An 18,237-nucleotide genomic window follows, 5' to 3' on the forward strand; every position below is an offset into this window, starting at 1 on the left:
GCACACCTAAAAACGAGAGGGGAGCTTTTTTTGGGTGGATCGCTCATGCCCTACAGTCCTGCCAAATAGCTCCCGAAGCTTAATTGAGGCAGAACTCTTAATTGGGCGAGAACCACGAATTTCTATTTCGTAGATCACTGTTTAAGAGCTTTAGGACAACCGGAAGTAAGTACTCCACCGGAAGTGCTTGGAAGTGAAACAATAGTGTCACACGGGGATTATGCTACTAATAATATATAAAATCACTTGGGCTCAGGCGCTTATTTTTACTGTATTTATTACATGCATTAGCCATGGGCTGTGGGCACTTACTCAGAAATGTTTGTTTGCTTGCGCTTTTGTCTCCAGAGCCTTATTTGTTGAGTATCATACGAAGAAGAGTGATTACTTGTTGAACACTTTACGTGAAAAGATTGTGCTTGTACCCAGCAACCACCATTCAAGCTCTCTCTCGACTGAGACTAGTTATTGAGACTAGTTTCGACTGAGACTAGTTAAAACTGCACCTGGTGTGCTTATAAATTACTCCTTATAAAAAGAATGTGTGCTTATAAAAAGAATGTGCTTGTACCCAGCAACCACCATTCAAGCTCTCTTGTCGACTGAGACTAGTTAATGAGACTAGTTAAAATTGCACCTGGTGTGCTCATAAATTACTCCTGTCCCAGCAACCAATGTTTACTGGAAAATACGCAAATTAATTTTTTTTCATCTGTGTGTAGCTTTCGTGTATTTGCAAATTGAGATAGTTCGTAATACTTTTTGTGTAAACTAAATAAGTCTAACACGTCTGTTTTTTATGGAAACACATTTATTCCATTTGCTTGCAGAACTTGACTGTTGTTAGCTAACGTTCTGACACTGGAATTTTTTGTCACTGATATTGAGGAACCAGACGCAGATACAGTTCTTGTCACCTCCGCAATCCGTACCGTTCAAACTGGGTTGACATTCCTGGAAGAAACGGTGAAAATCGCATGACATTTTCTTGTGTCGAATAATAACACCCCATTCTATTTTGCTTGATGCGTTTTGTAAATCACACCTATTTGGTATATATGAAAGAAAGAAGATGACTTTTTGGTATATAGCGTTTTGTTGACATAATGACATATTCACTTTAAAAAAATTATTTCATGGTGTCGATGTCCGTGATTTTTTGGCCTTCTACGGTAGACATCTGCTAACAATGTCCACGTACATTATCTATCATCATCATATACTGCTTCAGTGTACCAGCCGTTCATTGCAGGTGAGCTGACATCTTTCCGATCAAGCTTTTCCACGCATTCTGTTAAACTTAAGTGCAGTTCATTATGGGGTGATTGGAAGAACGTTCGCTGTTAAGGAGATAGAGCTAAAGCTGTTGAATAAATACAGACGCTTTCATAGCGATCGAAATACCAAACTTAGAGTTTCGTTCGGGCCTCACCTATCTTCCTCGAATGCAGAGGTTGTAATCATTTGCTTTACTGCAGATGGTAATATATTCTGACGGAGACAATAGCTAGTTAGGATGTATATTTACAAGGGTGGGCTGGCATCAGCGTTCGAAGAAACCTTTAGGTGTGTTTCGTGACCAATTTCTGTTGCGGGCCAGTGGCCATAAATCAATTTGCACGCCACAGGCATAAAGGGCCTGCATTCTTTTAAAAATCTTGAACTCTTTTTCTATTCGACACTTACCTGACCTACACGGCAGCTTCCTGATGCAGTTTCCGCACTTGACTTTTCAATTCTGAAAGAGATATAGACCTATTCAGAAACCATAACTAGTGTCGCACAAATCTTTCTTTTACGGCTTGGCTGACCAGAGTGGACTGCATGGTGTTTGCAGAAATTAATCGGCAACATAAATCAGTTCTCTCATACTCAACAATAAGAGTGCGCGCTACTACATATATACAAAAATATAAACGAAAACACGGAGTCACAAGCTCAAAAGTTAATTCCATTGTTTAATCCGCTGAATCAATCTGTTCCACCACTGAGTTACTATCAAAACGCTCTACATATTTTTGATGACAAATCGAAAGAATACTAGCCAGCTTAGGAAAACCGGTGACCGATGGACGGCGATGATATATGTGGTTTGAAACTTGCAGGATTTGGTGGAAGTGCAGCAGAAGTCTGAGGCGAGAAAAATGTTACAGATTTAAAATCCTGAAATGTGGCCAAGGCGTTTTCTTTCTGGTTGCACCTTCATTGTCATTGTTTATAGACATTGCTTTTTTCGTGTTTTTACTTATTTTTGTCGAAGTCTTCGTCATTTCTTTCTTTACTTTTCTAATTCTTTCATCTTTCTCTCTTCCTAACTTCCTTTCCTATATATTGTTACGGATAATATGGGTTTATTTACAATGAGGTCAATGAAGCGGCAGGCAAAAGCCAAGGGACGGTCCGATGATGCCGATCACCAAATCCCTCGCGCCCGTTCTACTTCTTCGTTCTCTTTCGCGCTCTTCCAGCGCCGCGTTAAATTTTCCCCGGGGCCAGACGAAGCTCATCGAGCAAGTCAGAGGGCTGGCTGAGTGCAGGGCTTCATTCGTGCAACATGGACAATGTGCGTCTTGAGTGAACGGCTGTTGCCAGCTGTCACTTTTACGATGACGTAGGTGACGTCGCTCAAACCTTTGACGACGAATGGACCGGTGTACTTAGAAAGAAGCTTTTGCCAAAGTACCTGCTTTCTTACTTGTGTCCACAGCCGCACGAGATCACCTGTTGCAAAGGTGACTGGCAAATGTATTACGTCGTAACGGGCCTTAGCACGGGAATGGGACGAGAGAGTTCTGAGCCGGGCCAGTCGACGTGCTTCTTCAGCGCGACACAAGGTCTGCGCGACACTTGCGTTTTCGTTAGTGGAGAAAGGAAGCACGGTGTCGAGGAAACTTTGAGCATGGCGAGCGTAGAGAAGAAAGAAAGGTGTATAACCTATTACTTCGTGTTTGGCGGTGTTAAAGGCATACGTTATGAAAGGTAGTACAGCATCCCAGTTCTTATGGTCCGCTCAGACATACATTGAAAGCATGTTTATGATGGTACGATTAGTGCGCTCAGTTAGCCAGTTGGTTTGCGGGTGGTAAGGCGTGGAATGCCGATAGTGGCACCCACAGAGCCGTGGTAGTTCTTCGACAACGTCAGCGGTGAACTGCCGGCCACGATCACTTATTACCACACGGGGAGCTCCGTGACGGAGGATAATCGATAGCAGTAGGAACCAGGACACATCAGATAAGGTGGCTGAAGCAAGTGCCATCGTCTCAGTGTAACGTGTTAGATAATCCACGCAGACGATAATCTAGCGGCGTCCGCTTGAAGACTTGGGAAAAGGGCCGAGCAAATCTATGCCGACTTTTTCGAAAGGCGAAGTCGGTGGCGTAACTTGTTGCAGTGTACCTGCAGGAAGAGCAGTCGGTTGCTTGTGGCGTTGGCATACATCACAACTGGTGACGTAGTGCTTCGTCGTCTTTTACAGTCGAGGCCAGTAGAACCGCTGTCGGATGCGATGAAGCGTCCGAGCAAATCCAAGGTGCCCAGACGTAATGTCGTCGTGCATTGCTCGGAACACCGCAAGGCGCAAGCGTTCTGGGATGACGAGAAGCAGTGGGGCACCATTACTTGAGTAATTCTTGCGGTACAAAACACCGTCACGAATCACGAATTGCGATGCGTGTCGAGATCTGTTGGTCGCATCAATAATTGGTCTCAGTGATGGGTCGCGCAGCTGCTCCTGACTGAAGGTGTCCAGACTCGGAAAGTCCAAGGAGACCGTCGCAAGGTAACTGTCGAAATCGTCGTCATCGGTGCTTGTAGTTGGAGATGGTAGACGAGATACGTAATCGGCGTCAGCGTGGCATCGCCCACTCTTGTAGGCGACAGAAAAGTTATATTCCTGAAGCCGCAAGGACCAACGAGCCCACCGGCCAGCTGGGTCACGTAGTCCAACAAGCCAACATAGTGAATGATGGTCGGTTACGATCGGGAAATGTCGGCCGTACAAATAAGATCTGATTTTGTGTATGGCGAAAACAACTGCAAGGCATTCCAGTTCTGTTACAGTATCATTGCTTTCAGCCTTTGTCAGAGCACGACTTGCATACGCAATGACGTGTTGGCGTCCGTCGTGAAACTGGACGAGGACGGCACCAACGCCCACGCCACTTGCATCGGTATGCAGTTCTGTGAGTGCCTCCGGGTCGAAATGATGCAAAAGGGGCCCAGAAGTGAGCAAGAACTTCAACTGTTCGAAAGCAGCCTCATGCTCAGCGGTCCACCGGTGGGGGCTGTCCTTTCAAAGCGAGTCTGTCAGTGGATGAGCTAGCTGGGCGAAGTATTTAATAAACCGGCAAAAATAAGAACAAAGGCCCAGGAAGCTACGAAGGTCCTTCAGCGTCTTTGGTGGCTTGCAGTCGCGGACTGCGGTGATCTTGTTGGGATCTGGTCGTATGACCAGATCCCAACAACCAGAGACAACGAAAGAACGTCGGCTGGTTGAGCCCGAAAATCGTCAATTACGGTAGTTGGCGACATGCTTTGGAGAATAATTTCCCTAGTCCCACAGTCAAGCGTAGCGCCGCATTCACGTAGGAGGTCTATCCTTAAGATAACACTATGAGTTGGTTGCGCCAACACAATGAATTCTGCTCTAAAACTTTGTCCTCCAGTCGTTACTGAAGCCGAACAAACACCAACGGGGCGCAACGTTTCTCCTCCAACTCCACGAAAAGTTTGTTTGCGATCCCACGCAAACATTACTTTATGTTCTAAAAAGGGATTTTTAAAATGTGGGCTCATAACCGAAATAGTCGCACCAGTATCTGCAAGAGCTATAATGTTTACACCGTCTATACACACACGCACTTTGTTCTTCAACATCCAGCAGAAGGAGGAATTGGCGAATCTGACCATCCCGTGACCGCACCTCCATCGGTCGCACCAGCTAGTTTCCCAGCTGGGGAGGAGAAGGCAACCGATGACGCGGGCACGGCGAACGGCGTGGTCGTTTCGAAGGCGGCGTAAGGCTTGTCTCGGATGCTGGGGACTCGTCACGCAATCTGTTAGGCCACTGCCGTTCTAGAGGGCTAACGATAGATTAAGAGGTCGAGGTTTCGTGTACACGAGCCGGGTATGCCGAAAAACGTGGTTCTCGCGGCTGGCGGCGGCAGAAGCGCGAGATATGCCCTCGGAGGCCGCACATGTAGCATATTGGCACGTCACGGTTCAAATTAGTGGTAGCAGAGGTTCGTGGAGTTGGGTGGTACTTCGCTGGCGCACGTCGTGACGTCTCCTAGTAGTCTACAGGAGGACGTTGTGGTGTTGGGGGATATTCCGCAGCAGCACGACAGGGTGGTGACATCCGGCGGCGACCGTGACTTGTCAAGAGTGATCGGAAGCTCGTGCTGGAGTGCGCCTCTTCAGATTGTGGTCGATACTCGATGCGACGCTCTCGCTTCCAGAAGGATGGTGGTTCGGGACACTCGTCCAATGCGCATTGATAGCCAGCCTCTGCTCCCTGAAGCCGTGCTAGCTCTTCTTCAACTACTCGAGGCACGATCAGAGGGAGGTCTTCTCAGGCGGCGACGTCCATACTTGCAACCGTAGGGATGTTGTCCAAGCACTCGAACTTCGGCAAAATTCGTCGGGTCTTCAGCGCCTCGAATGCCCAATATTGCTGCCTAACCTCGGAAGGTGTGTTCAGGTTTTCCTTTGTAATTAGAAAGCTATAAACATCTTCAGCGATGTCCTTTAACAGATGTCCGACCTTGTCTTCGTCGGACATGTGTGTTCACAATGCCACAAAGCTTCAGTACCTCCTCAATGTACGTCGTACACGTTTCGCCGGGCAATTGTGCTCTACGTGCGAGTGTCTGTTCAGCCTTCTTTTTCTTGGAACTTGTGTCCCCAAAGCAGGCCTTCAGTTCCTCAACAAAGGTCGGCCAAGTGGTCAGCACGTGTTCATGGTTTTCGAACCAAAGCAGAGCGGTACCGGCGAGAAAGAATGCCACGTTCACGAGCTTCGCCGACGTACTCCATTCGTGATAGCGGCTCACTCTTTCGTAGTGCTTTAATCAATCGTCCACGTCTTCATCGGTCCTACCTGAGAATAGGCTTGGCTCAGGTGCCCAGTAGCTAGGTTGCCTTGGTCGGTGGCTGCCTTGCTCGGTGGCGTTGCCGGCCGACGTGCCTTCGCGGGTGTCGGTCATGTCTGTATGTTCCGGAGGTAGTCCGGCTAGGCGTCGGCTTCTTCGAAGGTCGTCTGCGAGAGTGTTGTCCAGGGCGTCGGGTACCCCGCACCTCCACCAAAACTGTTACGGATGATATGGGTTTATTTACAATGAGGTGAACGAAGCGGCAGGCAAAAGACAAGGGACGGTCCGATGATGTCGATCACCAAATCATTCGCGCCCGTTCTACTTCTTCGTTCTCTTTCGCGCTCTTCCAGCGCCGCATTACAATATATTCCCTCCTCATGTAAGAGCAGGCCGGCATTGTGCTCGACTAGGTGGCAATTGTCAGCCTGCTGTCGTCCTCTTTGCTTTATGCCATTGTGTATTTGTGTATGCAATTGAAGTAATACTACTGCTACTAATACTACTACTACTACTGCTCCACTATTATTATTATTATTATTATTATTATTAATAATAATATTATTATTATTATTATTATTGTTATTATTATTAGTATTATTATTATTAACCATTATATTACTATTATTTTTATTGCTTTGAGGATGTGAGACTATAATGAACTATTGTATTGTAATAAACTTTGCTAGTCCAACTCGATAATGTAATAAAATCACCTCATTTACACGTATTCCAAAATACTTCACCTGCGTTTTTTGAACTGCTCCAAGTAGCTCAGAATGTTCAACAATTATAACGTGTATTCTGATTTGTTCCTAGTAGTGTATTGCTGTGCCTGAGAGACCACGCCATTGACTGTTGCTCTTGCAAGCTATGGTGGTGAAGAGAAGAATAACGGTGCGCTAATAACACTATATTGATGCGAAAGGCTCATTGAGCAAAAAAGTCGGTTACTGTCTTCGATAACCTGCGCCTCAGTTTATATTGGCCGGAATGCCATGTCAAGTGCACGCCTCGACGAAGTGGAGTGGGCGAAAAGGAACACTTGCTGCGCACAAGGTCTTTAAGGGGACATGACATCGCCGCTACGCCAAGTCATCTTTGCTCTCGCAGGCCTGTGTAACATCCGCGCGTAACTTGTCCGCGCTCCATGAAGTTCGCGCTTAAATTGTGTTAGCATCAGTAATTGCTACAGTCGAGGAGCGTGCGAATGTGAAATCTCGAACTTCAAGGCGAATTCGATTAATGAAAACCAAGTACGAATCAAATCGAATATTTTCCGAATAGTTTCTTATACGAATAGTACAAATACGGACTTGTGAAAAGAACTATTTTTTTTTGAACTAGGCATAAAAAAAATAAGTTTGTCGTACAGCAAATATTATATAGCAAATTTATGCATTATACAACACTGTTGCTTGGCAGTGCAACATATGCTGGCATTTAATGTTATAACGAAGGATGGATAGCTGCTACGTATTTTCGGGAAGCAGCGACACCATTGTTCAAATCCCTATTCTCAAGACTACGAAAAACAACCAGTTACTAGGCGCATAAGTGCCGATGTGTTAAACTTCTCCTTACAGTTTAGTCCTCTAAGCATACTTTTTGAATTGGGAGGAGCAATGCCGAATGATCAGCATGTTCATTGCAGGCGCTTCATCTTAGGACAACCCTGAATAACACTGAGTTTTCTTATTTTCTGCATTTTTTCTTAATTTTGCAATGACTTCCCACATGCTTTGTTTGATTTGTTCAGTACAATTTCAGCACTCTACCGCGACAACGCGCTCTGCTTAAGAGACTTTTCCATGCTCTGGCGACGCCACTTGTATTTGCAAAGTGCTGGGGGTTGCGGGGGAGAGGGGAGGGTGGCAACTGAAACTGATTTGCCTATTTGTAATCAGTTTGCGAAATTTAGCACACGTATGTAATTCTTCGCGCTGCCTTTAACGCTTTTCATGAAGTATTATGTCGGAATATTTCGAATAATAGAAGTGCGCTGCGAATCGAAGGAATACCAAACTATTTTAATCGAATATTAAAACTTTCGGATGCTGACACACCGCTTCTATAAAGGAAAGTAATATATAAAAACGAACCGGATAACTTCGAAAGGAAAAAAAAAGATTCCCGCTGATCCCACAGATTGTGCGAATAGATTTCATGCGAAGCATTCAGCGAGAAGTTGCTTATGCAGCATTTTCTTGCTTTGAACCAAGCCTTACGAGATGGATCGACGCCTTTGCGTTGTTTGCGTAGTGTGCATATCGCGGGCTTAACAGGCACGTCGACTACACTGGCGCCTGAAAGGTGACTTACGGTCTGATGTAACGTAGGTACTCATGATAGAGCACAGACGTCAGTTTTGCCAAAACTAAGCGCATGCTACGGTATGATGATTTGCACGTAATAAGCAGAAGTCGTCGGCGTATTCCTCCAGGGTCTAGCACCTTTTGACTAGAGCATGCTGTGTCATAGGAGTAGATGTGTATAGTTTATTGCAGTGATATAACAAGGATAGCCAACACTGCAACCCCAAATGATGTTTCCCGACATTATGTCTGCACAGAGCTTTTCTTCCAACCAGTTTGAAGCACTGGCGTGGTTCTGTGGTAGAATGCCTGACCACCACGCGAAATGCATGGGATTGATTCCCGCGCGATCCCATGCAGAATTTTAGGTTCATCGACAATACATCCCGTGCTGGCCCCCGATTTTATGCAATATGGTGGCTTAGAGGTATCGCGTCAAGATTTACTAATTTTATTTTAGCCGTTCGTCGGTTAACACAGTAAAAACTCTTTAATTCGAATTTCACGAGACCGGAAAACGTGTCCGACTTAACCGAAATATTGAAAATATCGAGAAAACAACAAACACGTCTTTATTACATCAAGGCATCTTCATTTTCTTGATGAATTCGGAAATCCAGTACTTATTTTGCATAAGAGCAGTGTGAACGCCGCAATTTTCGTCATTGGCAACTTCGTTAACAATGTTACTGCTGCTCAAGACGACCGTGTTTTAAGCCGAAAGGTGCTCTGAGCCCATTCATTATTACGCCACCACTCTGAGAATATAAGAGTGTGTGACTCCTTTCGGAGAGTCTTTACCTGCCACGTATTGAATATCTTTAAAGAGGCAGGTTAACTTTCTTGTGAGTCAAACGACTCTGCAGAGAGTATAATCATTTCCAAAGAGACTTTACGTGCCTCTTTAAGGAGAGTCATACAAGTGGGAAGTCAAGACTCTCCGAATGTGATTAAAAGGCTCTTTTTTTAGAGTACACGCGTACCCAAAGATCACTTTTTCACCGGAAAAATAGCCGCCACCTGATTGTCCACCTATCACATATTCCAAGCGAGTTCTTTGCCAGCATGCGGAGCGCGGCTGAAGCTCTTTATATTTGGCACCTTCCTCAATATTTGAGTTTTGTGACATTGAGCAAGCATTGCCGTAAGTCGGAACGAAGCTACTGAGTGACGCATCTGCTGTGGACGAAACCACGGTCGCTAAAGAAACAATCATAACTTCCGCGCAGTTCGGAAGGCACACGTGCGGCCTACGTCAAGAGTAGAAACGAAACTGCGGAGCACCGCATCTGCTCATCAGGAAATCTGGCCCGCTAATGTACAATTATAGATATCGACTACGCTGTTCTGAAGGCGTGCGGCGAAAACGAAACTGGAGCTTGTTGCAGCTTTTACGCCCGTCGCTATCGACGCTATCATAGCTAGCACCCACGCAGTTCGCCTGCACCGAGTAAAATCGAAAACGAGACCAGTTTGCAGCAGCCGCTGAAGCCTTGGTCTCCAACAACGCGATTGCGGTAATACTGCTGAAGGCCACCATGCCTTTATGATGCTCGCGGCTGTTTCGGTCGTTCGCGAACGCCATTTTCGCTCCTTTTTGTCGCACATTTGCGGCGCTTCGTGTTTTGAGAACTTCGAGGATCGTCCGAATCAACCGGGTTGCGGTAAAGTATGACCCAATTACCGTAAGTTTGATGCCATTAAGCAATAGATATGCTTGTCGGGACCAGAAGACACGTCCGAATGATCCGATTTTCCGAATTAACGAAGCTCGAATTATTGAATTTTTACTGTATCGACTGTGAATCGCTTGTTCCGCATACGCACGTTACATGGGCCGTGGTATGCGGGTATGTCTATCTATCTAGCGCCCAGACGTAGGCGACTAGATAAATAGATACACTATAACCTCGGGGATGCGAATCTCGCGGGGTCACCAAAAATATTCGTGTCATCAGAATTTCATATCATCAGAAAACATGCAAAAGAAAGTTGGCATACGTTTTGATTTAGTGTTTCTCCAGGCCACAGCGACGTCATGAACAGCTCTGAATGATTACCAGTAAATTTTGAGGCGTCAACTGTCATACCTGTGCTTGTATATATGCGGTGCGTGCGCGCGTGTGTAATTAATGAAGCAGATGTGTTGTGACGCTTGACCGCTAGTAGCCCCTTCCTATTCTTACTACGCTTTTTTGCATCACACTAGAGTACTGAGGCAAAAGTGACTTTAGAAGCGTTTTCACGCGATAGATGAAGGCCAGAAAATTTTAGGACCACTGTTCTTTGTTGCTGTTATTTTATTATCACGGTGGTGTTGGGGCTGCTTTTCGGGGGATTTAAGGCCGTACCCGCACAATTGGGAGGTTTGCTCAAAATTCGGGAGTCTCCCGTGCAAATTGGAGAGTTGGCAGGTGTGAGCGTACGTTGAGATGTCCAGCTCCTTCGGCAAGACCTTCTGCTTCGTCTCTTGGGGCCTTCCTCCACCTTTCATGGTACTTCGTGATGGACCCGCCGCGAAAGTTTCGGTGTTTCATAGGACGTCTGATTGCGAGGACTTGGCTTGAATCGACGTGGCAGGCACGTGTTAACACAGTACAAACATGCTGCTGTCGCGAGCACTGCTGCACGCAACGCGTTGGAAGAAAAAAAAGAGAAAAGAAACGCGACGTCAACGCCATCTGTAATCTAAACGCGAAGGCGCACAAAGAGCTCCAAGATTCGCGCGCCCAATCTCTGAGGCAACGAGTCACCGTTGATGGTCGCGCGGCGTGCCCGCCCGCGCGTGACTGCCGCGACAGTGTTGGCGCCTGTTTCTGCCTGTGCGCTAGCGTACGTTCGTATCAAACGTCGCGGGGTGAAAATCGGTTCGCAACAACCGTACTCCAATACATTGCAGGCTAATGGACCTTGGCCGGGACCACAGATAAATTAATATCACCCCGAAATTTGTAGGAGCCCTGATCGTATCACCGAGGTTTTACTAGATAGATAGATAGATAGATAGATAGATAGATAGATAGATAGATAGATAGATAGATAGATAGATAGATAGATAGATAGATAGATAGATAGATAGATAGATAGATAGATAGATAGATAGATAGATAGATAGATAGATAGAAACGGTAACAGTGGCTTTGGTTTGTGCTAAGAAGTGCTTCGCATTTAAAACGTTGGTGGTTGAGTGCTTCGAAGCTACAACCCTCTGAGAATTCGACCGTCACCTTCTGGATAAACCGGTGCCTTCTAGACACTGGGAGTGCGCACTCTGCTTCATCAGACAATGCCACTTGCACCTAGTGTTTTGCGTAACAGCTTCTGTTATGCCATGCTTGGCAACGGAAACTCCGCCATAGGGGCATGATTTGGTCTAGGTGATTGCACTGGCCTGCTATCTTGGAGGAATTACGCTTGTTTCGTAACTCCATCTCTTGCACGCCGCTGTGCTTAGCTGCATGGCACGCCTACAGTCGCTTCCTGCTGCTTCCTCGGCTACTCCTTCGGCGGCTGCTTCTTCTTCGCCTCGTGTTGCGCAGAGGGCGATGGCATGCGACGTTGGCCCCGCGAGCACCTGATACTTTATGACTAGGGTTCGATCGGGCATTAATGCTGTAGCGAAGCGGAACAATCGCTATAGTGGGTCACCCTCTCCAGTGATATCTAGTGGGCCTGTCTTTACCGCCCATAGTTCATGGATGCTGCTCGCTCTCGTGATCTGAGCCGTCGATTAAGCTACTGGTCAACCCTTAGATCAGCGTTCAATAAACGCCTTTACGATTGGTGGAAGTCGTTGAAGTCGCCTTTGTTGACGCGACATTGACAGTGTCAAGCGTCTCAAGCCGTAGTATGATTGACTAACACTGACGAGCTACTACGTCGCCGGATGGCTCCTTTGTAGAGGGGAAGAACGAACGCTATAGTGGGCCCACCTCTCCAGTAACGTCTAGTGTTTATGTCCCTCACGCGCATTGCTTCTGGATGCCGCTCGCTCTCGGTATCTGTGAGCTGAGCCTTTGATCAAACTACTCGACCTTTACGCCAGCGTTCAATAAACGTCTTTACCTTGCCTTAGAATTCACAGCTCATAAGCGCTTATGTGTCCTCTCATTCTTCCGTTGGCATTCGTCTGAGCTTTAACGTAAAATTTAAAAGCTCTTGCACTATGTGAAGATTGCAGATCAGCGAAGTTTTTCGTTTAAAATTTTCTCTCTTGACATAGCCATTTCCCTAGCAACGTCATCAGTTGTCCCTCGATAATATATTGGCCACTGCCGTGGTTTAAGCGATGTAGGCACACGAACGGAAGGCGTGGTGACACTAGCCTTTCTTCGAAGGCATATAATTTCGGGTGGTGCTCCGTAACGCATGGGGGATACGTGAAGTCGTAGTTGGTGGCGAACTGGGCCACGACTCCTTTCAGGAAAGAGTCGTGACACATCGCGATATTGGCACATGATCTGGGTAGTCAGATCACGCCATACTGCACGATCTACACCGCAGCATAGTCATGCTATAGTTGGTCACGCACGCCAAAGGTGGTATAAAGGTGTCCGGCGAACGACAGACGAAAGCACGCGCTTCATGGGTGCTAAAACATTCCCGATCAACTCAGGTTGAAATCTTGCCGAAGCTTGCGGAAAGCGCTCGTCTGGATTCTAACCAACTCCGCTAGGGCATTTTTGGCTACGGGATATTGAAGATCCTCGTGAGAAATCATATTGCATTTAGCGTCGTTGGTTCGATCTTCCTCGGTCATTTAAGCCTAGGGCCATCGATTGAACTCGCAATTCTGTCGTCCCTGGCGTTCTAGACGGGCACGGGGCGTGCTCAAGCCACCTCTCGGAGGCGTAGTGAAAATATCCCATGGATAGTGTGGTGCTGGTTTTGAGCAGCCTCGGACAAGTTGTGCGACAACGCCGCTCGGAAATTATTGTTCTGCGCATCATTTGTGTACGGACGCGACCCGATAGAACCCAGCCATATGCAGCTTCGCTGGGTTCGATGTAAAAAAAAAGTTAAGACAGATTCGCAGTAGTGGCGACAAGCCTGAAGGAAATGCGGGGCTGGAAACCTTGTTTGCTTCTCTTTATTTGTATGTTTGTTTTAAATGCGAAGCACTTCTCATCGAAACTTTGGGGTTTTGAGCGTTTCTATCTACGTATCTATCTATCTATCTATCTATCTATCTATCTAGCCGCCTACGTCTGTTAACTCTCATGATCGCCCCCTTAACTTGGTGTAGACCAAAACGGGCATGGGACGGTGAGAGGATTTGACGAGTATGACTGGCGGGTCATGACATGAATAACGCGAAAATCCTGTCACGTACATCGTCAAACCCTTTCATCCAGACACGTGTGGCAAATACCCGGGGTACGGGTATGCGCCACAGGTAATTTACAGGTTATATCTACCCAGGAACGGCGAGAACAGACATTGGTAATTTGAATGGGAGAGCTTTAAGAAAAACCTACATCGGCAGCGTTGATCCGACGAATGGAAAGAATCAAAATTAGGATCCCAGCAGGAATCGAACCCAAGCATTCTGCGTGGCAATCAGGCATTCTACCACAGAGCCACGCCAGGTGTATAAGCTGGTTTGTAAAAACAGCCTATGCAGGCGTAATAACGGTGCAACGTCAATTGTGGTTGTGGGGCTGGCTGTATGATTTTATAACCAAGCAATAATCAATACATATGTACCCATACGATACCGGCATTATATGTCAGGTTAACGTCTGTGGTTCCAGTGTTGGCTCCGCTTTTATAGCGGTCTAATAAACATTACATTTCTATTCCTATATGATTCAGCATGCTGTATTAAAGCATTGCTCGGCCCCGAAGGAAGTATTAATAATATTAATATCTGAGGTTTAACGTCCCAAAACCACGAAATGATTATGCGAGACGCCGTACTGAAGGGCTCCGGAAATTTCGACCACCTGGGGTTCTTTAACGTGCATCTAAATCTAGGTACACGGGCCTCAGACATTTTTGCCTCCATCGAAAATGCAGCCGCCGCGGCACGGATTCCATCCCGCGACCTTCGGGTCAGCAGTCGAGCGCCATAACCACTAGACCACCGCGGCGGGGCGGCCCCGGAGGAATGCATTAAAGAAAATTACGTATGATATTCGCATGATTTCACCATAAAGTGCACTTAGTTTCGATAACACTGACGTAAGTACTCTAACGTGAGGGTTGACGTTACGTCGCACCATAAATTACCCTTTACACGCCAGTGTTGTCGACGTGCCTGGTAAGCCCCCAATATGCACACGGCTACTAAACTTACAAAAACATGTCGCTCCACCTGGTAACGGTTGGCTTAAAGCCACATAATAGACAACAGAAGTACTCGCTGACTGCTACGCATGAAACAGATTCCAACAACGTGTGGGATCTTCCGATTTATTTTACACTCATGTCTCTGCTTTTCCATCTTTTTTGTTGTGTCTGCTTATTTCTATTTCTTTGTTTCACTCTATGTATTTCATTCTCGTTATCGCTCTTTCTATCTTTCTCTTTCTGTCTTTCATTTCTTTCCTTTTCTCTATTTCTCTTTCTTTATATGCTATGATTCACTTCCTCCCCTCCTTTTTTTCCCTCCACCCCTCACTTCTGTTTCCAACACCCTTGCTATACCATAATATAATGCTATGCTATGCTCTACTAGCGTACCTGAATAGCTGCTGAGTGTTTATACCGGAGATATTGAATACGTATTCATTCACTGTTAGGAGGACGTCTACTTCTGGGAAGTCCTTCAAGTAACTTTGAAAAAGAATTTACCAGTCCATCAACATAGCATTGCATATTTGGCAGTAAACAGGGATAATGGTTTACCCTATGATTTAATCATTCTGATGGACCTTCACTCCTTATAGCCCTCTAGAGTGACAGGCTGCTATTGCGAGCCGGATGCCCAGCCAGCACCGTATATTGAGCAACCTAAGACAAAAGAATCACTGCTTCAGCGACTACTCCAGGGACATGACGCAAGCGCTTTATGGCACCTCCTAACGTACAGCCCACTGTTTTGTATCGTCAGAAAAAGAAACCATAAGTTTTAATAATTGATGGGGCTTCAAGGGTTATCTTGCTTTCTTCACGTGTCGCACCAACAAGTCGCTGGCGCGTACATTTCGTCATAATGTAGCCTGGAAACACAGCTTGCCATGGTAGCTGCCATGATGCACAGCGTCGCCAAATAAAGAGAAAGGGGGGGGCATTAGTACCTGGCTGATGCCTATATAGCTGTAGCAGCGTTTCTGTTCCTTCGACATCACGAATTTTTTTCTGAAGCTGCATTGAGGTCTTGAAATCTGTTTATGTACTATCGTATGCGCAGAAAGGTACTTACATAAGCAATAAACAAAATGCAAGCAAAATAATTGCTCGGTAACTCTTGTGCGCAAACATGGCGAGCTGAAGCAGACCTTTCTCTTAGTCGCAGTTGAAACTGTAGCTTTCAGCAAGATCTCAGCAGCTTTATATACAAATATTGAACAGAGGGAGACAAAGGGAGGTGACGTTGTGCAGTTATATTTTTTACAGCACAAGAACAACATCAATATTTGCTGGTTGTTATACAATGGCTTTGAGTGAGTAATGCCAGAAAAAACATCTGTACTTTCTAAAGCGAGTTCACAATTTGTGGAACGAAATGCTTCAGAAATATTACAAACGACGCAGGCGTCTCAAGCACACCGAGATATAAATACATCCCTTAAAACACCTAGGCTTGTGAGAAGAATCGCTGATTAAAGACCACGGGAGCCTACATTACACTCGACTGAACGTTTCATATTGCGCACCACACTCTTGAAATTGCGATTTCTGAAAAAGCGGAATATTTCCTAGTTGTAGCCAAGGTCGACATTGTGGCTGTCCTCGCCCAGTCTGGAACAAGTAGATTTAAAGAAGACGGGACACAATAACCCACCGATTTGCGGTTTTCAGCGAAAGATTTAAGCAGAGGGTCTATTTTGCCTACACATATATGACAAACGGACTTTAATTGAATATTTAGTGCTAAATAAGCCTTAGACGTCGCCGGCTATTATCCCCCCCTCGAACCACCGGCGACCGCCATTTTCCTATGACGTGTGCGACGTCATGTGCTACATGGAACGGAGCCGTAATCTTTCACCAGAGTTTCAGCCGCTGTAAGGTGTTCAATATCAATGCCACGCTGAAGAAAGCTTAAAGATCTCGATTGCGCGCGCAGCTCAGCATGGAACAATATCGTTCGCCCGAATGGAGATGCTATCACATCAAGCCGCTTTGACGCGAGGCCTTAGACTACTCAGCCAGAAGCGCATGACGCATCCCTATATAAACGGAAACGTATTCGTAGGCAGCATTAGGAGTTGGAGATGCCCGTGTATCTGCAAGATGATCCAGCTTCGCAGAGGGTGGTTCAGTAAGTGCGCGCGAGATGGTGCTATCAGCCTAGGGCGTGGCCACAGTGGGCACCGCTTATCGAGATCGCGTTAAACCTGAAATGTTAAATCAGAAATGTTGCATCTGCTACGGTCAGGCGCGCTGGTTCTGCTGCAAGTTCTCGCAAACATGCTGGCAGCGTTCCATAGAACTCAAATGATGTGGTTACGTCATCCAATAGCCACCGTATCACAACACCAGAACGATGGGAGGCTGCGTGTATTACAGCACGTGGAATTCATCTTACACATTATGGCAAGAAGGGTGAGGAGGAGTATTGTGATGGGGAGGAGGAAGGAAATGTATAGAGAAGTGGGTAAAACATGGCATAACCTTGTACACTATGGTGTAGCATAGAGATGGGAAAGGAAGGGATGGTGAGGAGAGGAGGTAAAGGAGGACGAAAAGGATGATGTGAGAGGGTAAAATCATAGCTTAGCCATGTACAGCACATCATAGCAAGACGGTGCATAAGGGAAGTGAGGATGAGGAGGAGAGAAGTGTGGAGGGTAGATGGTAATGCAGAGTATAGTATAGCATGGGTGGGAAAGGGAAGTGAGAGTAAAGAGGACGGTAAGCTGGCGGGGAGATAGTTATGCATAGTAATATTTTCTAATACTAACTTTTAACACGACAGCGTTAAAGAGCTCTTTTCGCAGAAATTCTGATGTCGGGGTCGGTGTGAGCATCAATGGTTTAGAGCGAAAAATTGTCTCTTGTTCGTGACAGAAAACTCGAGAAAGATGCACATAAAATAAATAATAAAAAAGCCGCAATTTCAACATTTAGATCACCTGTACTCAAGGCTTGCTTCTACGCATTCACAAGGTTAAACTCAAAGAATCAAAAGATTTGGCATGCTTTAGAGCTTGGAACAGCTGCAAATTTCGCCGACTAGTTGTGATGTTCAACCAACATGTCTGATAAATATTTGTTGTGTATCATACATAGCACCATATCACACATAGCACCATAGCACCATAGCACATATCACACATAGCACGTATAGCACATAGCACATAGCACATGTCACACATAGCACCATAGCACCATATCATCATCGAGCAGCCTTCAATGTGAACCACGCACAAGTCAACACAACAGGCACACATAGCAACCGAAAGACACAGAGAAGTAGAAATATGATGTGCAGGATTGGAGCTCATGGTACTCACGCACATTACATTACAAGTTAAGGGCATTACCGCTCGGCCACACTGAAAGATTGAAACATGCTTCCTATTTTACTTGTTTGTATTACCCCTCATCTCACTTTATCCTTCGCAAACAAGACTCTGAGTGTCGCAGTGGAAGGTAGTCCACATTGTTGCAATGCGTCGTCTATGATGAAAACGTCCCACTGACACGTCCTAGGGTAACAA

The 18,237-nt window shown here is 46.0% G+C and overlaps 1 long non-coding RNA gene across 1 annotated transcript; it reads right to left on the reverse strand.

Moving 5' to 3' along the window:
* Positions 1-807: 807 nt before the first annotated feature.
* On the reverse strand, positions 808-6,395 carry LOC119390169 (uncharacterized). The gene is made up of 3 exons (XR_007415774.1): positions 6,101-6,395; positions 1,687-1,738; positions 808-954 (listed from the first exon to the last, which is right to left on the reverse strand). It is a non-coding gene; the product is annotated as an uncharacterized LOC119390169 (long non-coding RNA).
* Between the last annotated feature and the right edge of the window lie 11,842 nt (positions 6,396-18,237).

The sequence above is a fragment of the Rhipicephalus sanguineus genome, chromosome 4 (genome assembly GCF_013339695.2).
Source record: "Rhipicephalus sanguineus isolate Rsan-2018 chromosome 4, BIME_Rsan_1.4, whole genome shotgun sequence".
In the NCBI taxonomy this organism is placed as follows: domain Eukaryota; kingdom Metazoa; phylum Arthropoda; class Arachnida; order Ixodida; family Ixodidae; genus Rhipicephalus; species Rhipicephalus sanguineus.